We start from the raw sequence: 27,434 nt of genomic DNA on the forward strand, positions 1-27,434 counted from the left end.
GATGTTTAATGAGAGAATCAAAAAGATTCACTTACATAATGTTGGTAGACATTTCAAGAAACAGATAAATTAAAAAAAACTGTGTGCTAAAATGCTCATCAAATAAAGGGAGATTGTTTACCTACCAGCTCTGTTGGTTAGAAGCGCCTGTAGCAAGTTTTTTTTTTTTTTACTTCCTGTTTGTAATCCAGGTTGCTGCTGCTGATTTAGATAACCACTGACACCTATGTGGAGCTTCACGCCTAATGGGCGGGGCCAAACATTTGATTTCACATGTGCAAAATGAGCTGAAAATAAAAACCTTGGCAAAATGGGGAAAATGTCAAAAGCCCAAGCAGTATAAAGTCAAATTTAGCCCAGCTAATTTGTTGAATCACACCAATCGAGCCCTAAACCAAGCTTTGACCTATGAATCAGCTTTGTGATTCACAACAGTTAGATTTGCAACTGAACTACCACGCCCACCCACTTTCCCTCTCTTCCATTTATCTAATGGCTGGACCATTGATTACTCACGCAAACAGGTAAGCAACCATCCGAGAAAAGAAGCAGTGATAATGTGAGTAAGAATGGAGTGACGCTCATTGTCTTTCTGCCAGATGTTTGTTGTGGATTAAAATCACCCACTCATGCACGAAGGACTCGTGAGGAAAAAAATAATCCATGTGTAATTCATTACGACCATTTTTATTGTATCTAATGGATACCAACCTCCTCATTCCCATGTCACACTATATTTAGTGAGCTGTGCATGATTACCATTCAGACTTCCCATGATGTCACCGTCAACTATGATATAGAGCCAGAAATTACATTCCAATTGGAATTATTATGGGCTTTGAACGTCCTGTATCGTGTTTATTCCATTTGATAAAGGCAAATATGTTCAATTTTAGTTGTCGGAGTAACCTTGGTTGTCAGTAAATCAGCCCCCCCACCCCTAACCCACTTTAGATATAGTTAAGTCAAACACTAAAGCTGCAAGGGTTGTGATGTGTGAGTCTTTTGGTCCTCGGGGAAAGAGGTGGGTTTACGAGATGATGTCTCTGTTTGAACTTCAATATCCTTCCTTTGTTTGGAAAGCTCCGGTGTAAGGGTGAAGGTCTCCACGATGAGATTTGGAAGGGAATAAAAGAGGACTCAAAGTTGGAAACGGGGAGAACATCGGGGCAAAAGTGAAATACAGGACATAAAGAAAAAATAATAATTTCAGTAATGCATGATTTTTTTTTGTAATTTGAAAACATTGCACAGTTTGAAACGCTTCCTAATTTTGTGATAGCTATTATACGCGCAACCCACTTTTTTTTTTTTTTCCTGAGAAGACTGAGTGAGAGGGAGGACAAGTTAGCAGGATACTTCTCCTTCTTAGCTCCAGCTTCTAATTGATTTGGTTGCTTAATCCCCCCTCAGATAGAGACTGAGAGACAGACACGGCGAGAGAATGCTGTGTGATTGGGGCATTTAAATTCCTTTGGCGCAACACTGCGGCACCATAGAGGTCATTTAAATGAATGTGGATAAGTCACTGCTTATGTTTACTTTGAGGATTTTCTTCTCGCTGACAACCATAATTCAGTCTACTCGGACAGACCATCATTGAGGTTATTGACTTCTGTCTACAGCAGCCGTGTCAAACTCATTTTTTTCGAGGGCCGAATTGTAGTCATGACTTCTTTCAGAGGGCCATTATGACTGTCAACACAAATAAATGTATGAGCACCTCATATTATATACAGTAAAAGCTACAAAACAAACTGACAAATAACTCGTTTGCAAATCAGACGAGTCAAAACTGGTCAAATATTTAAAAGATATTACTAAAAGTGAAGACAATTTGCTATTCTAGTAATGACACATGAATTTGATGCACAATTTGTCTTTCTGGGCCACATAAAATGATGTGGTGGGCCGTATCTGGCCCCCGAGCCTTGAGTTTGACACGAGTGGTCAAACTATATAGCTATATTTGGCCCACAGTGTAATTATATTTGGTCCCCGATGACAAATTGTGCATCGACTATGTGTCAATACCAAAATTGCAAATTGTCTGCACTTAAAAAATAATAAATTCTAGCAATTTTTATTACCATTCATCTTTTTGAAAATTAGATCATTTTTTACTAGTCTCTGATTTAGAAACTAATTTGTTGTGTAGCCTATACTGCATATTATATGCGACGTTCATACATTTATTTGTCATAATGGCCCTCAGAAGGAAACTATGAAAAAAAAAATGTTTTAAACACCTGGTTTACAGGTTTGTGATTGGAGAACGTAAAAGAGTAAGCTTGGTGATGTTAGTGGTCCATCAAATGACCATTTCCGCATCATCTTCTCTTCTCAGAGCCACTGCACAAACAAAAAAAAAGAATATCCATGCCAGGAGTGAATCCATGACTCTCTTGACATTATGAGGTTAAATGCAAAAGAAACGCATATTGAGGCTTAGCTGTAGACTAATATTGGACTGTGACCATGAAAGACATTTCTAATCTGCTCAACCAAAATCACATTAACTCCCTTAATGTATTTTCTCTACACTAACACAGCTCGTCTGGGAATGTTTTTAATGAGAAACTTAGCAGTGGAGTCAGTGGAGGGAAAAGTAGGAAATGCTGTGATGCTATTCGTCTCAAGCAAACTGCACACGCTTGGATGATCGGGAGGTGCAGTGCTGCGTCGGTAAATTTTGCCAGTTCGGTTTTTTTTTTTTGTCATCCGGCAGTGGTCCAGGTAACCGGGCCCAGAGGACCAAACTTGAAGTCCCCGGGTATTCTCAATCATTCAAATGATCACAAGATGTTGGGTGTTTGTATTTATTTAGAGGCAGGGGGGGAATTGAAGGATTAGTGTTTTTAAATCCAAAGCGGGCAAAATACAGTAAAGTCATTAAGGCTGATCAACTTCCCAGAGTCACAAAATGGAGGAGAGCCAATGTGGGCTGTGAAGTACAACATAAGCAACTTTCAGATTTATTTTTATTATTTTTTTTAATATAATTTATAAGAGCAGCACTTTCTGTTTGACTTTGACTAGTTATTAGAGTCACGTCTCTAGAGCGATTTGAATGAGCTATTGTGAAGTCGACCATAACCAGGTAAGATTCTAATCTCGGTAACAACGCAAATTGCTTTACGGTTCCCATGTAAACAGACGGGGGTCAGTGAGCCGTGGTTGTCTGGGTGGGCTCCCAGGAAACAAAATGGAAGAGGCTGAATAACAATTATCCCCGGGGAACTTCCAACTGCATATGAGTGATACAATAGAGCAAGTTTGTTTGTAGCGGAAATCTTCAATGCCATGTTCACACAGACGTGACTCTGCTAATTGCAAATATTCTTTTCTAAATTGAACTTGCCGTTCGTTATAATGAATCTGCTCTTGATGTCAGCTGCTGCGATGGGAATTAAAACTATTCAATGTTTTTCAAAGGCCTGCTGCGGTAACCATGTGATGCATTGACTTGGAGCATCATGTTGATCTAATTAAATCCTGCAGACTTTCAACATAGTAGAAGTCACAATAATCATTGTCATTGGATTATCAATTGACCTCAACCACTCATGGGAATAAAATCGTGAACGGGCTTGATCCGATCGGAATATTTTAAATTGGACGTGTACATGAAGCTTTTTTTATTCCCATCAGGCTTTTAACCGGAATAAATGCGTCCATGTAAACATAGTGTCCCTTTAATTTGCGCTGTGGCACATCTCATGAATACAATGAAAGCATTGGCAAAGGTCCAAGTGCAAATGACTGCAGATAGATAGTGTGGCGCCAAGTCAAAGAAAAGGACAGTGGAGCCACAAAGTAGACATGAGTAATCCAAGTGGAGAAATGTCACTTTAGATCCCACTGCCTTTTGCATTGATTAGACGGAGACATAATTAAAAGCGGCAGCAAAGCAATCAATAACAATCCCCACAGTGAGCCACAGGCAGAAGTGCAGACCACCCTCCATTTTGCACTCTGTCTTCCACACAAACACATTGAGAGGTGCTCGAGTGGTGACTGGAAGCGTGACTAGACGTGACATGCGGCAGTAGCGACGCACGTTATGTAAGAGTCATCCCGTGCACGCTTTGCTCTCTTTCTGCATTTGAGTGTGAAGACTCAGCAAAAGAGCCAAATCTCATCCTTGAACAACCCACCCACGTGTTCTTCTCACTACATGCTATCATATGTTAGCTAGAGAAACATCACGGCCCACTCGATGAAACTCCAAGGTGTAAAAAGTCCGTGGAAAAGAGTCAAGTTGCATTTTCATGCATTTGGAAAAAAAATAATCTTATTTTTATTCACAATTCTGTTTCGAGGTGTCTAGTGTTAAGTCCTGGTGTACATCTGGGGTACCCCCTGGGGTATACAATGACTGTAAGCTTCTTTGGCATGAGTAGATTACAGGGGGGGGGTTGGTAGTAGTGACACCCTCTGTCCTGTCTGTGCGTGTACTCGCACAGTTGAGTTGATCACAACCACATAATCCTCACCACATCCAAATTACACTGTTTACCTGACACACGGAACATCTGTCTTTAAAAACACACATATATTTTATTGCAACATTCAATTTAGCTTTGACCATCATTTGATTTTCTCTTCATGTCCAGTTGTTGTTGTCTAAGAAAGAAATGATTCAATAATCTAGAAATTAATTTCCAAGGACATCCAGTTCGATGCCGTTTCTGTGACTGTCTCTCAATAGCACATTTATCTGCCCGTTAAATACGATACCGGTTGGCAGGTTTTTTACTACCAGGACCGAAATTTGACATCTCAGACAAGAACAACAAAAATTAATTTTGTTTTCTGATAAATACCGTATTTTCCAGACTATAAGGCACACCGGACTATAAGGCACACCTTCAATGAATGGCCCATTTTAAAACTTTGTCCTTATATAAAGCGCACCAGACTATAAAGCGTACCATTAATGAATCATGTCAGATTTTTAATCCAAATCAAATCATTCTCCATTTTATCTTTTTTATTTCAACTTCAGACTCAACAAATTACTTTATAATCACAAAATAATGATCCATAGTCTTTTTGATTCATGATTCATAGTCTTCAGTGGACAACTTATGATTGATTTCATGACACAATGCTTCGGGCCAGTTTAAATTTAGGAATTTGGTCCATATATAAAACAGTCGGCACACTGTCGGCTTTTGAGAAAATTTTAGGTTTTTAGGTGCACCTTATAGTCCGGAAAATACAGTAGTCTTTTTTTACATTTCCAAGAGCTATACGTTATATTGTGTTGCAGTGACAAAGTTAAATACAAGCTACATGTAATTGAGTCTTAAAAGTTTTACAGTCCTATATAAGATAAGCAACAGGCTTTAATAAAAATGGCTGTTGCATACTTTTAAAATCCACACTTCTTGTCTAGCACGATAAGACCACCAGTATAAATTGAATTTGTGGTTAAGCTGGTAATGATTAGCTAATGGACCTAATGTCCCATGCAGTGCTTATCCTGCTTCTCTGATTGATGATGGTGGAGTGGATGGAGGGAAGATGTCACCCTGCATCATCTCACACAGTAAATGCATGCTAGTGCTCCAAATTTTTGGGGGGCCCAGTGAGTCACTTTAGTAATGATTCCCAATCAAGCACTGAAAAAGTATTGATTGAAGGCTCTCGATGCATAGAAATAATTGAAATGTCCTCTTCAACAATTATAATTAATTACCAATCAAGCAAGGGGACCTTAAATAGACCCTGGCTACTTCTAAGCTTCTTCTGAAAGTGGATTTGTGTGATTGCCTGTTTGCAGGTTCAAATTTCCATCATGGAGGTCTTTCTCACTGGCTCCGATCCAGCTCCCACTCATAGTGTTTGAAAAATATTTTAGGGCAAGTGTGATTGACAGAAGCGGTATTCACAAAAACTATTGATGACACTACAGAGGAAGGTCATCTCCTCAAGGTATGAATAATGAGAATGAATAAATATAATTAAATAAAACTGAATCAGTTGACCGGTGAAATCAATGCTTCTGACCTCGCGACATTATTATTTCAACAGCACACTAATAAGGTGGAATTAAAAAGGGATCATTACTATCACTTTGTGGCTTCAAGAGTTGAATCACTGTGTGTACCTTAAAAACATAGAAGAAGTATGTTTATCATTATTATGATTTTCCCCATGTGGTCTCTTAATTATTATTTTTTTGGGCTCTCATACCTAATGTTTTAAATACTCCCGCAAAAGGATAGTAGGATGTATGGTCTTTATCATGTCCAATTCATTATGAGATTCATTAATTCATATTTATTTCACAGTGAAGGTTCTTCCTTCAGAAGATGTCCTCTCGGTTCTGATGGTAGCGACGCAGCTCCAGCAGGTGAAAGCAACAGCCTGAGGTAACACACAACAACCTGATTCATCTCCTTAAAGCTCACCACTGCATTAAAATATGACTGGATTATGCTAAATAGCTTTTCATAGTTCTCTGGGCAAAAAAATGGCAGGAGTAGAGATGTGCTGAAGTAAATTGCAGTATTTTCCGCATTATAAGGCGCACCTAAAAACCTCCAATTTTCTCAAAAACTGACAGTGCGCCTTATAATCAGGTGCGCCTTATATATGGACCGATATTGAGCCACTACAGCAGGCGTGCCCGGTGGCCAAATGTATATATCTTATATAGGGACAAAGTTTTAAAATGGGCCATTCGTTGAAGGTGCGCCGTATAATCCGATGCACCTTATAGTGCGGAAAATACGGTAAATAAATTACAAATTATTTATTATCATTATTATTGTCATTATAAATTATTATCATAATAAATTTTTTTTTTTTTTTTTTTTCACATCTAAATTTAGACAACCATCAACATGTTTTTAATGGTGATGCAATAAACAAGTCCCCTCTGATATCACGCCATCGAGCAGACCCCACCCCTGAAAAAACTAGCACATCCAAAGTGGTCAATGCTCACTAGCTAAGTGTAAGCACCATAATAGAGACAAGAGGAAGTCAAATAAGAGCGAGAGGCAAGAAGCTCCAGGGAAAAGTCTATTTCCTCCCATTAAAGACTATTTGCTGCGTTTCAGTGTTTGAAAGGTACTGCTGGAAAAAAAAAAAAAAACGTTCTGGAATGTCACTCAGCTTTCCTGTAAATTGTATTTTTCCAGTTGTTTTAGACTGTGAACACATCAGACACTTACAGGGTGAGTGTTATTTTCAAAGGGGGCTTACAAGGCTTACTGACATTTATATACTCGACTATTATGGAGTCTAATACTTTATGTCCTCTTTTGACACGTAAAAAATTATCCCGGTTATTTTTTTTCATCCAATGCAATTCTATTTGTATACGTGGTTGCTATTGATGGCAGTTCAAACATAATAGACTGCTTGGCCTGACATATTTCGTACTAGAAGCCCTGAAGTATAATATTTTTTACTGTGTTACTTTACAATACATTGTTGATTCTATTTCTATTGTTTTTCACATTAAAAACAAACAGGCTGGCGTTTCCTATCTTTTTGCGCTTTATTACTAATATGTAGGGTCAGTATCAACAGTTTTAGTATCTTTTCCACGACTTTATGGACTCAATTTATGGACTAGTGGCCAAACATTGTTCACTAAGCCATCAAAACAAACACTGAGGCTAAAAAAAGGAGGCTGGAATCCAGATGAGCAGCTGGCTACTCATCATAAGCAGGCAAGGCAAGTTTTTATTCATTTCTGCACTGTGCATGCTGATTACGAGTGTAGTGCTTCCGCTCGTGTCAAGATCAGCCATTGTGACTGGAAAAGGGCCAAGTTGACGCCGGAAAAATAAAGTCTGAAAGCTACGAGGAGGAGCTGGAATGAAAATCACTGCAGACTGAATCAATATTTAGTTTACAGTCATGTCAACAAGGAGAGCACATGGAGGAATATTTAGATGGGAATATTACACACTACACTCCTCGTTCCTTCCGGAAAAAAGTAGCTCTGGACCTCTGCCCCATTTGAATGGTCAGCAGTAAAACGATTAGCTGAGGGAGCGAGACCGAGAGAGTGTGTGCGATGACAAGCCAATTTACCACCGTGCACTGTCATTATTGAAATACATTACACACTCATCGTGGAGCTGATGGAGCCAAACTGCTGTCAACTTAATTACTCCAAGAGCACTTTGAGGCTGAGGCACATTTTAATATTTTCTCAGTGGACTCCCTCTGGCCACTGTCTTGGATGATGAGCAAAAACATGGCGCCCGTGCTAATTCTCGTTGTTTCCGGTCATGTCAATTACCGTTAACTTACTCGTGTTTTTGGCATTTACAGGAATAGGGTGGGTGTTAGTGTGTGTGTGTGGGTGTGTAATGTGCCTTTTTTATTTTATTATTATTTTTTTTTAATCATAGCAAACTTGAATGGCACAGAGTAGAACACAAACTTTTGACAAGAACTGTAAGGCAAAGTTACAATAGATAAACAAGTTCATTGATAATGAGTGATGGTAAAAAATAAAAAATAAATAAAAAAATACCCATTAAAATTTAAAAAATACTGCATTAAAAGTATTAATTTATTGCGGCTTCTGATATTTACATTTTAGAATTTTTTATTTTAGTCAGCAGGCTACTTTCTGCTTCATGGAAAATGACAAAAGATAAGTACCATTAGCATTCTTGTGTTGAACAGCTAAAACAATCTAATAAAATAATGAAGTCCATTAAAATGAAAAGAAAAATAAAGCACATAATTTGTTTTTAATTAGTAGTTTAGTCATTAATCGACTGCTCCCAATTCATGGAAGAATGTTGTGAAGAGATATTTTTATTTATAGGGTAGAGAAAGAATATTTCAAGGCTGAAACAGTACTATAAACATATAAATTTCTCAAACAAATAATTATTAAATAAAAAAAATGGAGACGTTTGATATTTACGTCTCACTTTAAAAACACAAAGCTCCAGCACCCGAGTATTTGTTTTTTCAGGGAGACGACCACACTGCAACACACGTCAAATTCAATTAGACCACACGTAGAATTACATAACAAAAATACTGATGCATGGGCAGCTGCTTTCTTCTTCCTTTTCAAGTAAAAACTCTGCCAGTTGCATCATAAAAGGCAAAATAACTTGATTGTATGAATTATGTATTTTGGGTGGATTTAGAGCCTTTTTATGTGTGCCAAATCACACACATGCACATGAAACATATATGCAAGAGCACACATGCAAAGATGTTGTCAAGTTAGGTTAACTGCACTTTGCTTCATTTGAATTATGCAAACCGAGTACTGTATACCACCCATTGGGGAGTAAATATGAATTTAAAATATTAATATGGTGTTCTGTCTTTTAGTTACTTTTAGTCACTTTTTTTTTTCCGACTATTTCCTCAGCCTGCAATACGTCTTTTTCTGGCACTTAATGAAATCGGCAGACTTTGCAAGTCACAATTTTGAACACATAGGTGTGGGAATACAAAACAGCTTTTCAGGTGTAAATTGGACCCGAGGGGCGCATACTTGGAAAGCACTCATAGTTTACATGAGCCAAAATCAACAGATGTAAACAGCCCAAAGAAACTTGTTGTGATAAAGAACATGAGTCGTATACGACAGAGACTACCACAATGATGTAGAACAGGGGTGTCAAACAATTTTTTTCCACGAGCTGCATTGTCGTCATAGCTTCTTTCCATTCTGACCGTCAACCCAAATAAATGTATGAGCACCTCATATTGTATACAGTAAAAGCTACAAAACAAACTGACAAATAACTCCTTTTCAAATCAGATGAGTAAAAACTGGTCAAATATTTAAAAAAATAAAAGATATTATTAAAAGTGAAGACAATTTGCAATTCTAGTAATGACACACAAATTTGATGCGCAATTTGTCTTTGCGGGCCACATAAAATGATGTGGAGGGCTGGATCTGGCCCCCAGGCCTTGAGTTTGACACCTGTGATGTAGAACAATTAAATGTGATGAAAAAAAAAAATTGTACTGTAATGGTTACACCCTTGGTCTATTTTTTTTTCTTGCATACTGCAAGTTTGAAAGCTGCGATGTTAATGTCACAACAGCTGAATCAGTGGTCTGCTAAGCTCTCCTGTTGCATGAGGCTGAAGCAGCATGCTGTGAGAGCTGTCACATTCCATGCCTGTCGCTCACTGCCTGAACACATTAAAAGATGCAGACAGGCAGATGGATGTCACTGCCAGCCTTCCAGTAAGTCGACCTGCTTGATAAATTACTGGGCGCTCATTATGCACCAAGGCATAAAGTACATTTTCAGTTGCAGCATTTTTATTGTTTATTCACTCTTATTGTTGTTCTGTTGATCCAAAACACAAATTTATGGAAAGCAGAAGTAAACCTTGAAAAATGATTTTATACCAAAAGTATGATCACATGACAGTTGGAATTATTCAAACATAAAATAATTCATTTAAAATGGCAACAGAACTACACTATGAATGAACGAACGAACGAACAAATGAATGAATGAAATTTCAAGTTTAGTGGAGACCTGCCAATGTGTATTGAAAATACTGGCAAATATGGACAGGCTTTTTTTTTTTTTTTTTAAACCATTTGGCCATTTTATAAATCATTAGATTGTGACCTTAATTCTGTTGCCAGTAAGTATCCCAATTGCGTAAATGGAGAAAGTAGTACATGTTGTGATTGAAGCGCTTTGAAACTTGAAAAAGACTTGTCGCCTTAAGACATGATTGTTTCATTTAGAGTGTTAAATAATTCTGTCTATGTTAAAACTGCCCTGTGGAGCAAACAATCAAGTGTTTTGTTTAGCCCAAAATGTATTGAGTGTGTCCTTGAGGTCTAACAAAAAAAAACGCTGAGTGCATTTGCTTGATCATAAAATATTTGCAAGGCAGATTTTTAAATCACTTTAAATAATGCATTATTTGCATCAATTTTTAGTAGCTCATTCTTCCTTGCTATTACTGGCGCATCACTGCTTTTCTCTTCAAACTATAAAATCTCAAGCATGTGTGAAACCTTAATAATTGGCCTCTGCGTGTCCCCTAAGACAACAAGACTAAACAAGTACCTGGAACAATTCAGTCAAGCTAAATTGACTCACGCCTTTAATTTACATCACATGTTCCGACACAACAAAGCTTATTATCTTATATTCTGTACGAAAAGCTGTTACTTTTTGCACAAGTTTTGAATAAAGTCCAATAGTCCAATGAGACTTATGTAGTTTTACTGATTTTGATGATATTGTACAATTTGTGCATATTCTCTTATTTTTTTTAATTCATATATGAACAAATCAGGATTTTCCACAAATTTTAGCTGGTGCGGTTTATATTCCGGTGCGCCTTATAGTCCAGAAATTACGGTAAATATGACATTAAAAGTCAATACTGTTTGTTTTCCACTCCAAGTCTCATTTGTGATTCTCTGTGTGCTGTTAGGCTACCAGAACAGCCAGAACAGCCGTTTCATTTCCCATGAGTAGAAAATGAATATTAAAATGATTGAGTCAAGGTAACCATTTGTTTTAAGAGAGACGGGGGGTTTAGTAAGACACAAATGGTTATAATGAGCTCTTGTTTAATGTATATATGTGATTAAGTGTGTGCCATGACTGTCTTGCATGCCAATTTATAACTCAAGAAGCCACTTGGATTAAAGTTAGAAACTTGTCAGAAAAGAAAAAGTCCAGTTGTCTCAATTTAAATGTAATTTGCAGATTACATGTAGAGGTATAAAAAGTGTTTCTCCTAACTACTTCTTAAAATAATAGCATTTTTGTTGCTCTCTTATGATATCAACATTTTGGCTAATTTGATTTCTTTATCATTTGAAAACCAATTAAGGACAAAGTGATATGTGCCATCTGTTAGTGTGTTGATAATTCTGTTTTTCTTTTTTAATGTGTATTAATAAAACAAAAAAAAATAGTATTAAACCACAGCAAAGCAGCATGCTCTGCAATAAATTTGTGTTGGCGAAGGTCTTTACTCTATCAGCATAATTACGCAAAAACAGAATTTTTAATGACCTATTTCACCAAGATTGAGGCACATGACCAAAAAAATGCATCTTTTAAAAATCGGCCAAACAATCAGTGAGAACAATAACAATTACAGGACATAGAAAATAATCACACAATCGAAACGAGATGAAAACATAATATACTCTTATTTATTTATTGGTGTATTTATTTATTTATTTGCCCTCCGCAATAGGTTGTGGTAATCAATATCCCCCGCCTATTTCACCATCCAAGTCGACTTTTTTGAAATACTAGATAATGCATACAAACTGAACATAGTGGGCTGACAGCGGTTCGGGAAGGTATTTTATAAAAGCCGATCATCCTGAACACCGTCTTCCCACAAAGAATGCACATTCATCATAGTTCACTTGAGTCAATCATGAAACCGTTTTAAGTGAACTGAAGTCATTCAGCAGATGTAGCATTAATGATGTTACTTCCACCAAGTTTGTTAAATTCAAATTTTAACCTGTCGTGTATACCTAGCCAGCTTTTATAAGATGCTTCATGGCAAAAAAAAACTAATAATAAGACATTAATAATTTACAGATTGCTCCAAGATTCATATAATTGAAAATTATTTCCAATTAAATTTTCCTGTGGCAAAAAAATGTTGACAACAAAGGGCACATTTAATCTTATCACCTCCCTATATATCACACAACACTCTTTCTATTCAATTAGCATCCACACAAAAGCATCTGAAAGGAAACTGTTAACTTCATTGTCACTTGTGTCTGTTGTATCTCAAAAGGGCCACCTGCTCGCCACACAAATGCTGGCAAGCCCTCCCGGCCTGTGAGTGACGGCATGCCATTTTACCCACCCTCGCTACCATAATAACGCACTGTGCTCTCTTTTTTTTTTTAAATCCTGAAGGTCAAAGATAATTTAGGTCTTTTAGTGGGTGAGAGAGGTGGTGAACGTGTACCGAGCGTCGAGGAGACGGGAGGCTGCGGCAACACGGTTAGGGCAGGTTAGGATTTAGCTCCGTTGCCATGGTGATAGATAGCGTGAAGATGTTGAGCTGATAAGTCTAACAAAACGTTGCATACAATAATAACACCAGCTGAGCGTAAGGACAAACCAGATCTATTTCCAGAGCTTGTACTATGTATAATTCATGTACTGTACATGTTTAATTGCATGTTCATGTTGTTAGAATTCATACTCGGGAATTGCAATCTCCTCAGGGTCTTCTCGATATTAAATGAAAGGCGGTCTTGTGTTTTATTTTTAATACTTTTTCAAAGGCGTTGGATGCTATTGGAACCTTCAAGAAGCATGTATGCTACTGCTCAAGTACCGTATATTCCGCACTATAAAGTGCACCGGATTATAAGGCGCACCTTCAATGAATGGCCCATTTTAAAACTTTGTCCATATATAAGGTGCATCGGATTATAAGGCGCATCTTCAATGAATGGCCCATTTTAAAACTTTGTCCTTATATAAGTTCATTTACTTGGACACGCCTGCTGTAGTGACTCAATATTGGTCCATATATAAGGCGCACCGGATTATAAGGCACACTGTCGGCTTTTGAGAAAATTTGAGGTTTTTAGGTGCGCCTTATAGTGCGGAAAATACGGTATTTCTAAACGGCTGTCGCTGGACGTCCTCGTTCACGCTAGCACGCAACGCACTTCCATACCCGGCAAATCCATTAAACACCCCGCTTACTTGATTGCTTGAGAGGGCCGACCATTCGCCGAGTTACTGCAGCTATTTGGACTTATTTGCATGGTGCCGGATTTAGTGTGTGATTGTCCTCACTCAAGTAGAACATTGAGTTCTTGAACTCCTGTGGAACTCACTGCAGCAAATTTTGTTATGTAGCCACAAAGTGCACCCAATTATTCTTTATTTAAATTGAAAGTTTTTTTTGAAGGAAGTCAGAGATTTTATTTGAAGAGGGAGATTAAAAAAAAAAAAGATTTACACTTATAACATTTCAGTCAAAACACAGCCAAGAGAAACAGTTACAACCTCCCACTAATTAATTCCGAGCAAATATAATTTTAATTATTACCCTCCATATCAGCTTTTTTGACACTTTTCTCCATCTCCACGCTTCTTCCCAATTCTCTTACACTCAGATCATTTTTGTCAGATCAGAACACCTGTAACAGGTTGTTCCGACCTTTTCTGCTGCCATTTACGCAATCATGAGAAGATGAGATCATCGTTTCGGCTCGAGATAGGAGCCTAACTCCTTTTATCCAAGTCCACCAAGTTCTGATTTTCACTTGCCGAGTCCGACAATTGCCCAGCATAGTTTTGCAATACTAAGCGGCGTAACGGCCATCAACTTTTGAATGCGTAAACTGGTTCAAGAGCTTTCATAAATCTACACAACAGAAAGTGAGTGCTATGAAAATATGTCCTCCTTTAGGCAAACTTAAATGTCTACCCGGTTGAAAATAAATCTTTCTAACAAATGAATTTTAAAAATGTCTTTGCCCTTGCAGTCCGACTGAGGTCATAAAGCCAATAATAATAGAGCCAGTGGGAACCCATAAGCGGGATGTTCTGGTGATGGATCATGTCGGGGAAGTCGGGCCTGACCCGGGTCACGCCGAGGGCCTCCGAGTGAGAGTCTGAGGTTGTGGGTCCTAACTGTTTTTGTGTTCCTGTGCTACTTCAAGTCCCTGCAGCAGCCATGCTAAGCAAACATCAGCAGATCAATCACTTGTGATGCTTCACCTCTTTTTTTTTTTTTTTTCTTTGCTTCCTTCCCTCAAGCTATCATGATACATTCACATCCAACCTTGGCTTGGCAGCTACTGCTTGTCAAGTATTGAAAACACAGCGCGCCGGCTTGTACGTGCAGTCAGACAATGTAAAGCAGCGCGCTTTGACGAAGAACAATGTCATGCTTCGCTAAACCATACCGACACCTCAAAGGAAATTTAAAAAATAATAAAACAATGCCGACTGCTTGAAATTATTTTAAGTCCTTGAACAGACAAGAGCTGGCGTATGCTCATTATTTTATTTTTTTTCGCTGAAGATGCTTTCCAATAGTACTCAACTCTGCATTTACGCTCTCCCGTATGGCATAAAAGCCTTCGCAGCAGCTGCAAATGGTAAAATAAGAGCGAGTTTTTCCGAGAATAAGTACGTGCATTTGCCTACTCCAATTTAGGCCTCCCGAATTTCCACTTACGTCCGCACCAACATATGCATAATTTCCACTCTAAACTCAAGCTCATGATTGCTTTCATCTTTTTTTTTTTTTTTTTTTTTTTGCACATGATGTTGAAAAGGCTCCCAGAGGCAGGAATGGTTTTAAAAGAGACTTGCTGACAACTTGTTTCGAAAAAGCATGTCGCGAACATCTGGGCAATTTAACACTCAAGTCTCACACGGGGAAAGTTAATTAGCGGTATGGATAACGCCTAATAAATACATCAAGTGAATTTCAATACGGCGAGGAAAAAAAGTGTCAAGCCCATTTAATAAGTGACTCATACACGTTTCTTTTTTTCCAGCATAATTTGCAGGATCTCATTTGTATGGTACAGATTGTGTAAGGCAAGCAGAGAGCGTCACGGTTGGATAAAAATGCTGCCTGATTTTTTTTTTCTTTATTTGATTGTACATGATGGGAAGTAATTAGCAGTAATGTGATCGGGAGGTTAGGAAGGAGCCATTTGATCTCGGCAGTGATGCTTCCGTTCTCTGTGGGGGAGCTCGCCCGTCACTGCCAACTAGTGAGGCTGAAAGATTTTACTACAGTTTAAATAAGACGTTAAACCCCTCTGATTTCTCCTCTTCATCTGCTTCTCTTATTCTAACACTCTTCAGGCTCTTTTATTTTTTTGCATTCATATTCTCTCATCACCTGGAAAGGCACAAAGGAAACCCATTGAGAGACACAGCAAAGGCACAGATGTCGCAAAATGAAACTGAGGGGGAGAAAAAAAAAGTGTCACGGCCCTTCTTCATTGCTCATGGTGACGATTTAGCTTTCAAGCAGATGTTTGCCACCTCGATGTTAAAGGGAACAAATTGTTGCCTGTTATTAGACGGGGAAAAATGATCACAGGGTAGTCAGCCGCCCATTTTTATTTCAGTAAGAGGCTTGACGTCATTGCCTTTGGTTCAGTTATTCCTTGCAACATCTGTGATATTAGTTTGATAATTGTATTTTTTTGCTAAATTTGTGTGGCTGAAAATGATTTTTTTTTGTATTGCCAGATGGGGATATAGTCAGTGGTTGTGTTCTGCTGCAAAACGAATGATCCATTTAGCAAGGATTAGAAATAAATATATGTATTTTGACAACAGTGTAAAATTCTGATGAATAACTATCACTTAAAGTAATACAATTGCCTAGATTACCAATTTGGCAAACTTTTTTTATAAAGCAAGGACAATATACAATCTACAAGAGCTGGTTGCAAATTCAAATCCATTGCATTGACTATATCAGTATGCTGAATGCTTCTTTTTTTTTTTTTTTTACACTTTTCACTCCCCTGCAAAAGGATCCGCATCCATGAATGTGAAATGGGACTTGGAGTTCTCTCTAAATGTAAAACAGTTGATATTATTCGGCGGTCTTTGACTGAACCAATACGTTTCCATTCTCTGTCCACTTCCTGCTTGATGCCATTTTCTTGGATGGTTGTTTATTTATTGCTTATGTCAACTTGTTTTTGATATATAGATATCGATATAGCAAGAGAGATATAGAGATATAGAGATAAAGATATATATATATATATATATATATATATATATATATATATATATATATATATATATATATATATATAGGTATAGATATATAGAGATTTTTTCCCCCCCCAAGGTTTTAATGAATGGTAGTTCACTGACAATACACAATAATGTATTTTTTTTTATTATTATTATTATTACTCGTACTCAAGAAGGCTTCTACAAATGTATAGGACATCCTGAAAGTAAAGGCAAACGACATACTTTCTGAAATCATCAAAGGTTTTTAATAACGTCATCACTGATGTTACAATTTTAATCCTGAGTGTCGGCAGTTTCACCCCCCCCCCCCCCCCACCTAAGAATACACTATAACAGGTAAAAGAAATAATGAGAATATCAATCACCAAAGCAGTGATGAGATATTTTGCAGTATAACCTGACTCAATAAAAAAAAGTTCTGAGCCAGTGAAGACAATCATTTTTTTATCTCTTTTTGCACATACGTTCGTACTGGACTTGCATGCATAAATGGGACTGATCTCCAAGGATGAGTAATATATAGCGTTCAACTCCACATTGCCAAGAACGACAAAGATTATCATTGTAATTATCCATCACTCATATCCGTGTCTCATTTAGGTACACGGAATTCTCATTATGTTCAAGATTTTCTTACATTTACTCAGAAAGATAGATGACAGATTGTCATGAAGCCTCAAGCAGAATGTGTGGAGAGATATGGAGGATTTTACCGTAAATTTTGGACTATAAGCTGCAACGTATTTGAACCCAGAATCACGAGTTTTAGCTGGTGCGGCTTATAGTCCGGTGCGGCTTATAGTTCGAAAATTACGGTAGTTGAAAGTGGCATTAAAATAACCAATAAAGCATTCAGAATACTTTACATTGTAAACTATCAGCAATTATTTCTCTCACTGGAGATAGATGAACTGGACTTAGATTCTACAGTGTTGCATGTTCATGTTTTGTCTGCCCGTTTGGTTTTTGTCTCCACTTGTTCCTTGTTTCCAGCCACCTGTGTCTTGTCCAGGAATTTCTCGTCTGGTCAACTTGTTTGTATTCAGTTCTTAGTTTTGTTCAGTCCATATTAGTTTCTTGTCGATGTTGCTGCTATCCTGTGTGGTTTTTGATGTTAAGTGTTTCATTACTTTTGGATTTTATTTTTGTCATATTTCCTGTTAAGTGGTTCATTACTTTCTGAATTTTTATTTTTCTTACCTATTTTTTTGTCCTTTTTTCGTTGAAAAATACTGAGCAATTTTTCAAAATGATGAGGGACGATGGAAATTTTTTTTTTTTATTGGTTTCATTGCAAAAGTAGTTCATGTGTCATCGTCGAGTTTCTTCAAAGGATCTCTTGGAAGCATGATTCTGTTTTTGTTACTATGTGTTTGAAATTGGAAATGTCAAAAACATCAACAGAACAGTGGTTAGGGAAATGAACTAGAATTAGTCACATTATTCCTAAATTAAACATTATGATTTTGCAGCACTGAAAGCACCATCAATGACTGTTAAAAGCCAGGCTGCTACATTTTGTGTGGTCAGTCAGAAAATCCAGTCATTTCTCATAAAAGAGCAAACAATGTCAGCATTGTGAGCAACTCGGAATATGTTATGAACATTTTAAATGTGGCTTGTAATGCCATAAAAAAATTTATAACAGGTGTTGGGGTTTTTTTATATTGGAAAAATTTAGCACTTGGCAGTTGATCTGCACATGCCACCATGCAGCAATTCTTACGTTTGGCTCCATCTAGTGGTACATGAAAGTATTACTGAATTAAATGTTAAAGTGGCGTAAATGTTTTTATATGTCCAACAATTATTTAGGTGTTTTTATTTTTATTTTCAATAAGTATTAAGTGACTCATTACTTTAATACAGTTTTTATTTTTTTATATTTGGGTGCGGTGGCTTACAATAAAATTTTAAAAATTACCTGACATACTCTCCAAATTATTTTCCCTGACCCAGTGATATGAGATGCGCAAAAGCAAACAAGTGACGATGAGAGCTTTCCTAAAAACAATGACCTGTGTCTTCATGTTGAATCGACTTTCTTTAAAGGGCGCCTCTAAATGTCACCACTGGATTGCTGCCGCTTCTGTTTCTTTGTTTAGTGCTGATAGTCACACTCCATATGCTAAATTCAGACATCACAGCGTATACCTACGTGATACATCTGAGGGGATTGCCATTTATGATTATTAGAGCCACAAATTAAGCAGCCATATTTCTCCCATTATGCAGGTGGATGTAGTTCATATTAAATCCATTATGACTTAGTCAAGGGTAAAGAGTGAAAGGCAGATGTGGATACAAAAGGAGCAAGACCATGATTGAAAATGAAGTCTGAAAATGGACGAAAGGCACATCAATGGGCTTCAAAAATTGTTTTATAGCTACAAAGAGGTAGAAGACATTTTGTGAAAGTCGTTTATCATCAGAGAACTACTTGATAAGTAAAATCACTTTTCCAATGGCAAAACTATTTTATCACTTTTATTATTCTGGGTAGCGCAATGAAACTATTTTTCCAGACACTTCTCAGACAGTTGGAGTGTCGGAGAGTTAATGGAGTCGTTCTCAAGATATTTTCAACACTTTGAATTGGTTAGTAATGTGTCAAAATCACAGTGGTAGTACCGTATTTTCCGCACTATAAGGCGCACCGGATTATAAGGCGCACCTTCAATGAATGGCCCATTTTAAAACTTTGTCCAAATATAAGGCGCACCGGATTATAAGGCGCACTTTCAATGAATGGCCCATTTTAAAACTTTGTCCATATATAAGATATATACATTTGGCCCGCGGGCTGGATTTTGAACACGCCTGCTGTAGTGGCTCAAAATTGGTTCATATATAAGGTGCACCTGATTATAAGGCGCACTGTTGGCTTTTGAGAAAATTGGAGGTTTTTAGGTGCGCCTTATAGTGCAGAAAATATGGTAGTATTGATTTATTAAAAACAGGACAAGGAAAAAAAAAGCAGAACCTACATGCCATAAACAAACCATGAAGTCCTTTGTGGTAACTTAATGATATCAGTTGACTTTTCAACAGCCGTCAGACATATGAATACCTTCAGATTTTTTTATTCAGTCTTACCTTTCCGAACCTCAGGGAAATATTCAGTACGCATTACAAGTGATGCTTCAGTGCAAACTGTGTGTGTGGGTGAAGCCACACAGGGAGACAGCTGGCGGAGAAGCCGAGACAGTCGACAAACCAAACGAGATAATTCTAAGAAAAGTCAACACGACTGAAACGCTGAGAGTACATTGTTTCTCCCTTCGTCAACAATCGAAGAAGCGGCTTCAAACATGCAATAGGTGGTCTATCACGCAGAGCAAACAATCCCATTTTGAATAATTGATAATGGCGAGCATTCTCTGCTTCAAGTGCCTGTAAATACACACAACACACTTGAGCAATACATGCAGTCAACAATTGTTGTGTGAAAAAGGATTTGAAGGTGCCGTGCATCACCAACTAGATCGGCAAAACAAACACACCAGGACTCCTCCATCGCAAACACATCAAGTCATATAAATTATTTATACATACAAGTAATATAATTTAAAAAGTGAGGATTTGTTTTTTGTGTGTTGTTGTTTTTTTACTCTAGGTCTCCCTGACTTTGATGGAATCTGAACCGCTGTGTGTTTTAAGATGTTATTACATCAATGATTCAGATAAGACATTTTGGATGGATCAAAATGGCATGTGACTATTTGTCTATAGTGATGATCAACCACAATCACTTAGAATTGTTTCCAGTTAGAGTACCCAGAGTGGGGTGTTTTGGTTTTTTTTTTACCTGTATGCATCTATGTATCTAGCCGTCTTTTCAGTTTTAATTCCAGACATGTTTCCAATTAGCATCTTTGCATCTCGTGTTGTGGATTTTCTTGGCTACAGCAACTGTTTTAGTATCCGGCACTTATAAAAAAAAAAAAAAAAGTGAGATCCTGCAGTGCTATTAGCGAGTCTGCAGAATGGCCTAACGGTGCCTGTTCAAGAGAGTAGGAGAGGAAAGTTTAAAAAGCCAGAGTGCACATAGAAGTGGGCAGGTGCTGACAGTAGGAGTGCTGCAGAGGAGAGTGGACGGCGGCAGCAGCAGCAGCTACATCGTGACAGTGCCCACTTAAAGGCGAGCTGACAGGACCAATCATCTACACTGTCAGTCCAGGAGAATCAGCTCATGGTGTATGAGTCGAGTAAGGCAATGGGAAAAGGTGTGCGTGTCTGTGTTGGGTTGACGTTGCAGAGTGTTACCGACTGAGCGCGATGATGCATTTAAAATATCCACTATCTACGTCCAAACAGGAAGTGACAAACAGTATTGGGATTGCAGAGTGTCTGCTTAACCACAACTTGATGAAAGTGACATTTTTCACTTTCTTGTAAATGCATATCCTCCAGTCATGCAAAATATTCTATTTGGCATCTAACCATTTTTCAATTTTTACCAAGAACTGGGTGATGCTTTTAGATGTGGAAATCAAATGTGTGGTTCACAACATTTTTGCAAAACACTGCATATATTATTATTATTATTGTTACTATCATTATTTTTTTATTATTATTATAGTCATTATTATTATTAGGACAAAACTTTTTTTATCAGTTTTTTTCCTCCATTATTATTATTATTTTAGTATTATTATTATTATTGTTATCATTATTTTTTTATTATTATTATAATCATTATTATTATTAGGACAATTTTTTTTTTTTAATGTTTTTTTTCCTCCATTATTGGATATGTTTTAGCAAACAAAACAGGTACAATGCCACTCCAGACCAAAGTAATGAAATATTAAACTAATCTGGCTTGCTGTTATGATCGCAGGTGGCTATCAAGACAAGAGAGTCCCATGAGAACAAAGATGGAGGGAGGGGGAAAAAAATGATTCTCATTAGTTCATCTCACTGTCTGGTTTTATTCTGACAAGCTGTGAATGTGTTTGGCCTTCAGATTGGTGCTGCTTGTTCCAGAGATTCATTCTATTGTTAATATGATGACACTGATGAATGTTAATGTACAAAGAACACCTCTAACTGTTCTTGGCACACTATCAAATGCCACTTTTTGAAGTAGGAGTAAGGACTATTTAAATGTTTGGCTACCACGCTTTCCCTACTGTCAAATCTAATTTACATTTGCACACATGCTTTGAAAGTACAATAAACCAACATGTTCACATGATTCTTAAGAAAAAAAAAATGTGCTCAGGCTGTTTATGTTCTCTCACCACATTTACTTACTGTATTTTCTGGACTATAAGGCGCACCTTCAATGAATGGCCCATTTTAAAACTTTGTCCTTATATAAGACGCACCGGACTATAAGGCGCACCATTAATGCATCATGTCAGATTTTTAATCCAAATCATTCTCCATTTTATCTTTTTTATTTCAACTTCAGACGGAACAAATTACTTTATAATCACAAAAGAATGATCCATAGTCTTTTTGATTCATGATTCATAGTCTTCAGTGGTCCACTTATGATTGATTTCTTGACACAATGCTTCGGGCCAGTTTAAATTTAGGAATTTGGTCCATATATAAGGCGCACCGGATTATAAGGCGCACTGTCGGCTTTTGAGAACATTTTAGGTTTTTAGATGCACCTTATAGTTCGGAAAATACGGTACTTATGACCCCAACCTCCACTTTTTTCCCTTTCATGTTGTCTTGTTTTCATTTACCCCTCTCCTCCCGTTTTTCCTCACTCTTTGCCCGTGTAATCAAAGCACTGAGTGAGCAGTGTTTACAGGGTCATCCCAGGGGCCAGCAGTGTGCCACTTTCACTTTACAAGTGCTCGCCTGGTCTCACCTCACCCTCCGCTCCGTCTCCTAGCTGTGGTCACATTACAAAGGAAATGACAGACAACATCCCTCCTCCCGCCGTCCTTCCATACTCTCATCGCCATCTATCTCGACACCAACACTCGCAATCTGCACTATAGTAAACCAGAGTGTCTTATATACTGCTGCAAGCAGCCAGCCTCATCACTTCCTGGGGAAATAAACAAATGCAGCAATGCAAATATTATTGCTCAGATTTTTATTTCAGGTTACTTGTTGCTAGGCAGAATTCAATCTACCCTAAAGCACTATTTGTATCCACTGATCAGTTTCCCTAGCTACTTTGGGTAAGCTGCTTCCCACACAATAGACGCAAGGCTGTCAAACTCATTTTTGTTGCGGGTTATTATGACTGTCAACCCAAATAAATGTATGAATGCCTCATATTATGTAAAATATAGGCTACACAAGTAATTGATAAATAGTTTTGAAATCAGAGACTAGCAAAAACTGTTTTTTTAAAGATGAATGGTAATAAAAATTTCTATTTTTTTTTTTAAAAGTGAAGACAATTTGTAATTTGTGTATTGACACATAAAATCGATGCACAATTTATCTTATATAATTACACTGCGGGTCATGTTTGGCCCAATAGAGAAAGGACAGGGAGAGATGGCAGGAATAAAATCGGAGAGGCACCAAAGAACCCCCATAAAAAACTTATATGAATCATATTTTATCATATGCAGTAATTCTTTTTTTACAATAGTGGTTAGTGGACATTCCAGAAAATCAGAGAAATTATTTGAGTGAATTAAGCAACTAATAACAGCCATTGCTTTATTTTTGTCACTTAATTTTTCTGCAGTTTTTCTATTTTTTTTTTGTCACATTTGATGTGCACAGATAAAGTAACTGATTGCTCCGGCGTGTGAAAATGGTAATTTTCCCGTCGCATTAAAGCTGCAGAAAATGTCACAGCTCCGAATGCGTGAAAAGTTTCGCGACAGGCGGCTGTCATGTGCGTTGTCACAATGCAAGACTGACTGACAGCTTTTGAGTACCCAACTCACTCCACAGGAAGGCACAACAGCCTTTTCACTCATGAAGTCCGGGCTCTGCACATTGTCACAAAGCACCGCTACTACATCCAAGGACTATATAGCATTTTGAAAATTGACAGCGGGTCTCTTGTCATCACAGGTTGTCCGCCTCAAGCTGTCAGAAAATTTTAAACAGATCTTTGTGGTGGTAATTGAAAGCCGTCCACATTCTCTGAGTGAATATATTTTATGCAAAGCTAATATGGAAATTAAATTGTAATGAGGATTTTGATGATTTGCGGTCCACTCCGTATGCGCTTCATTCAAGCTGGGCTATATTTCCATCCAACTGGGGGACAAATTAATCTTTGTGTTACCCCTTCAATTTTTTTGCCTTGAGGCTTTACAGCAGCACTTTTATTGAGAGCACTTATAAGTCAGCACTCCATTGGGGGCGGGTAACATGAAAACATGATCCTTTGCTTGTGGGCAAACTATTTACCAAGTTGTTGTTTTATATGTCACGCTAATAAATTCAATTTATAGGAGGTAGACTTTTCATTGCTGGTGTGTCAAAAATGTTCCAGGACTACCGTATTTGCCGGACTATAAGGGGCACCGGACTATAAGGTCCACCTTCAATGAATGGCCCATTTTAAAACTTTGTCCTTATATAAGGCGCACCGGACTATAAGGCGCACCATTAATGCATCATGTCAGATTTTTAATCCAAATCAAATCATTCTCCATTTTATCTTTTTTTATTTCAACTTCAGACGCAACAAATTATTTTATAATCACAAAATAATGATCCATAGTCTTTTTGATTCATGATTCATAGTCTTCAGCGGGCCACTTATGATTGATTTCATGACACAATGCTTCGGGCCAGTTTAAATTTAGGAATTTGGTCCATATATAAGGCGCACCGAACTATAAGGCGCACTGTTGGCTTTTGAGAAAATTTTAGGTTTTTAGGTGCGCCTTATAGTCCGGAAAATATGGTAGTTGGTTGTCAGGTTTGGCTGTAAACCGTAACGACGATTCTAATGCAAGTTCTATAAAATAGGAATGCAATTTAACAAAATAGCAGTAGAACATTCATACTAATTTTGACGCTTTCACTACCATTGACAGCTATAGACATCCAAGATCCATTTTTACTTGGCTGCCTTCCTGTTTTTTGTCTCGGGACTTCAAGAAAGTGAGCAACTGACACTTTATCAAGTCTGACTGAAGAAAAATCTTGAGGAAAGGTATGTGGCAGATCCAATTCGACTCGTGTGTCAGTCTTCTCTGTCATCTTGTCTCACATCAGGCCAGGTGGCGTTGACACGTTCAATAAACTCTTTCATGGCGGCAGTCGACGATCAATGTAACAGGAAGTACTCCATATTCAGTGACTGGAGATCTGAAGTACTACCAAATAGATGCAGATGTTGTAATTTCAAGAGATGACTCAGTAGGCTTAATGAGAACATGAGCTTGTTTTGTTTTTTTCTCCCATTAGTGATGAAAGGAATGCAATATTTAGTTAATTGAACTCGATTCTTGTTAGTCATTAGATTGAATTGACTGTGAGTGTATTCACCAGTGTACCATCGCAGGCAGCTTTTCATTAGTTGGTCTTTCCCTGACTTAAATGGTGAGTTTTGCAGCAAATTAAACGAATGCTGACTCAATGGGGATCATAGCAAATAAGAATTTATAAAGACTACAATTTTTGGGATTGTGCTACATTCAACTGTACTGTGTAAATGTTTTTGCAATGTGGGAGGAAACTGAAGAACCCACGCAAGCACCGGGAGAATATGCAAATTCCACACAGGGCCGTGATTGGAACACCCAACAGCAATGAATGCCTTAATTAAAACAATTGAACTAATGAATAGAGATGGTCACAAATCAAAGCCGGTGTGGCATACATGTGATGTCATTAAGCAGTCGGGGGTCCCTTGAGCCCTCCACGCAAGACTTCTTGGAAATTTTCTAATGACATCTTCCATCATGCACCAGTGGGAAAAAATTTCCAAGTATAATGCGCAAATATTACATCATGCTAGGAGGAACAATACTCCTGGCTGACTGTGCTCAAATTTGATACCAAAAAATCCCTCTGAACGGTTAGGAAATTCAAGACAGGTTAGAAAGCATAAGTATATTTTTATTCCCAGTCCCTCAGTGCGATGTGATGTGCATGATAGATAATAGTTAGCTCAGATGTTTTATCTCCATGTTGAATATGTTTTTTAATATTGACTACAGTTGAGCTTGAGGTGCAGGTCAGCAGAGCTCAGGATTTGTGCAGAAAAAATACCACACTATTTGCACACTAAACTACAGGGTCAACTACAGGGAGCATTGGCATGCACACACACGCAGGCACATTAACCAGATCTGAGCGAGGCCATGGTTTGTGCATGTAAATCACACCCCTATGGGGCACTGGGGCAAGTCGGCTCAAATCTATGAATAGCAAAACAGATCCATCTGGGAGTGTCGGATATCAAAAGGAAACATAGATAACACCTTCTCTTATCTAGTAAAAATATTTTTTTTGCCATATATATATATGCATCACATTTAACTGTTAAATTTACAATAATAAGCTTGGTGCACTGGCGCAAATAGAGGGGGGGGGAATGGGGGCACTGATATATGCTTGAAAATCCTATATGCCAAGCTAGATAATTGACTTTTTACTCGTTTGTCCTGATTTTTATTTTTCCATTTCCACCCGTCCACCATAGGAACACATAATAAATCTTTGTCAGCATTTTTTGGAATTTTTGGAGTGTTTTTCTTATTCTTTTTTGGGGGTTATGGACCTGTTGAGATATTCTTAGCCCCCACCAAGGGAAAAATATCTATCTATCTATCTATCTATCTATCTATCTATCTATCTATCTATCTATCTATCTATCTATCTATCTATCTATCTATCTATCTATCTATCTATCTATCTATCTATCTATCTATCTATCTATCTATCTATCTATCTATCTATCTATCCATCCATTATATTTCTTACCTAGGGATGTTTGATGTGACAATTTATTGTGAAGGTTTAAAAAGCATCTCTTGTAATGCATACAGGCATCAGGTGTTCAGATGACAGAAAAGAATGGAAGTAAATCCCGACAGTGGGGAAATGGCAAATCGCCACTTAATACAAGTAATATAATATTTATCTACTTCACCTACTTGATATACCTGACTTGATTTTCCGCCCGATATTTGTGCTGTTCATCTTTTATTTTCTCAGATGCTCCAAGGCGCTGTGTAAGTTAAGGCACCGGTGGCACATAAACATTAGTCATCAGACCAGACCTCCACAGTTGAGGGAGCAACCCGTCCCCCTGCTTTGTCAGTCAACCCTGTGATATATGCTTGCAGGAAAGCTGCTAGTAGGAGGGAAGGTAGGATTTGATGTGTACATGCTGTTCAAATAACAAATGGCCCATGGGGAATACACACGCGTGTGCATGTGCGTGTGTTCACCAAAACCCGAAGCATGTAGCCTTTGAGCGTCTGACTTTTATTTGTGCTACGATGTCACATTTGCAAGCGTCACCATGGCAGCTCTTTGTATGTGCCCGAGGTTAGCTTGAGTGTGTCCAAAAATGCAAATGCTTCTTTTTTTTTAACTTTTCACTCCAATATAGTGAATTACATGCATGTTTCTGTCCAATTTAGTCAAATATATGCAATGTACATGGCTTGTCATCACTACGCAGTGACATTTCTGTGCATCGCTGTGCCTGCAGCAAGGTATGAAATGTTAACAGATGGAGCAGCAAACACTCGCTGAATGCAAAGTACAGCACAATACATCTTCTTGACAGAAA

At 37.8% G+C, this 27,434-nt stretch overlaps 1 protein-coding gene and 1 long non-coding RNA gene across 18 annotated transcripts in view; one reads left to right on the forward strand and one right to left on the reverse strand.

The window, feature by feature from the left end:
• nrxn3b (neurexin 3b) overlaps positions 1-390 on the reverse strand; it is a 152,913-nt gene extending 152,523 nt beyond the window's left edge. For 4 of the 13 annotated variants that reach the window (XM_088362768.1, XM_088362757.1, XM_088362762.1 and 1 more), the window contains exon 1: positions 126-375. The gene's annotated coding sequence lies outside the window, so the exon portion shown is untranslated. Of the gene's footprint in view, positions 1-125 lie in introns of all 13 variants that reach the window. The other 9 variants (XM_088362760.1, XM_088362755.1, XM_088362758.1 and 6 more) reach the window with 6 other exon arrangements.
• Positions 231-27,434, forward strand: LOC148381730 (uncharacterized). Of its 5 annotated transcripts, none has more exons than XR_015854513.1 (6): positions 231-524; positions 5,481-5,593; positions 5,789-5,940; positions 6,300-6,380; positions 24,724-24,842; positions 26,852-27,434. It is a non-coding gene; the product is annotated as an uncharacterized LOC148381730 (long non-coding RNA). The 5 variants fall into 5 exon arrangements; XR_015854514.1 differs by lacking the exon at positions 231-524 and adding an exon at positions 527-559; XR_015854512.1 differs by lacking the exon at positions 5,481-5,593.

The sequence above is a fragment of the Syngnathus floridae genome, chromosome 19 (genome assembly GCF_059516105.1).
Source record: "Syngnathus floridae isolate MCC-2025c chromosome 19, RoL_Sflo_1.0, whole genome shotgun sequence".
Classification (NCBI taxonomy): domain Eukaryota; kingdom Metazoa; phylum Chordata; class Actinopteri; order Syngnathiformes; family Syngnathidae; genus Syngnathus; species Syngnathus floridae.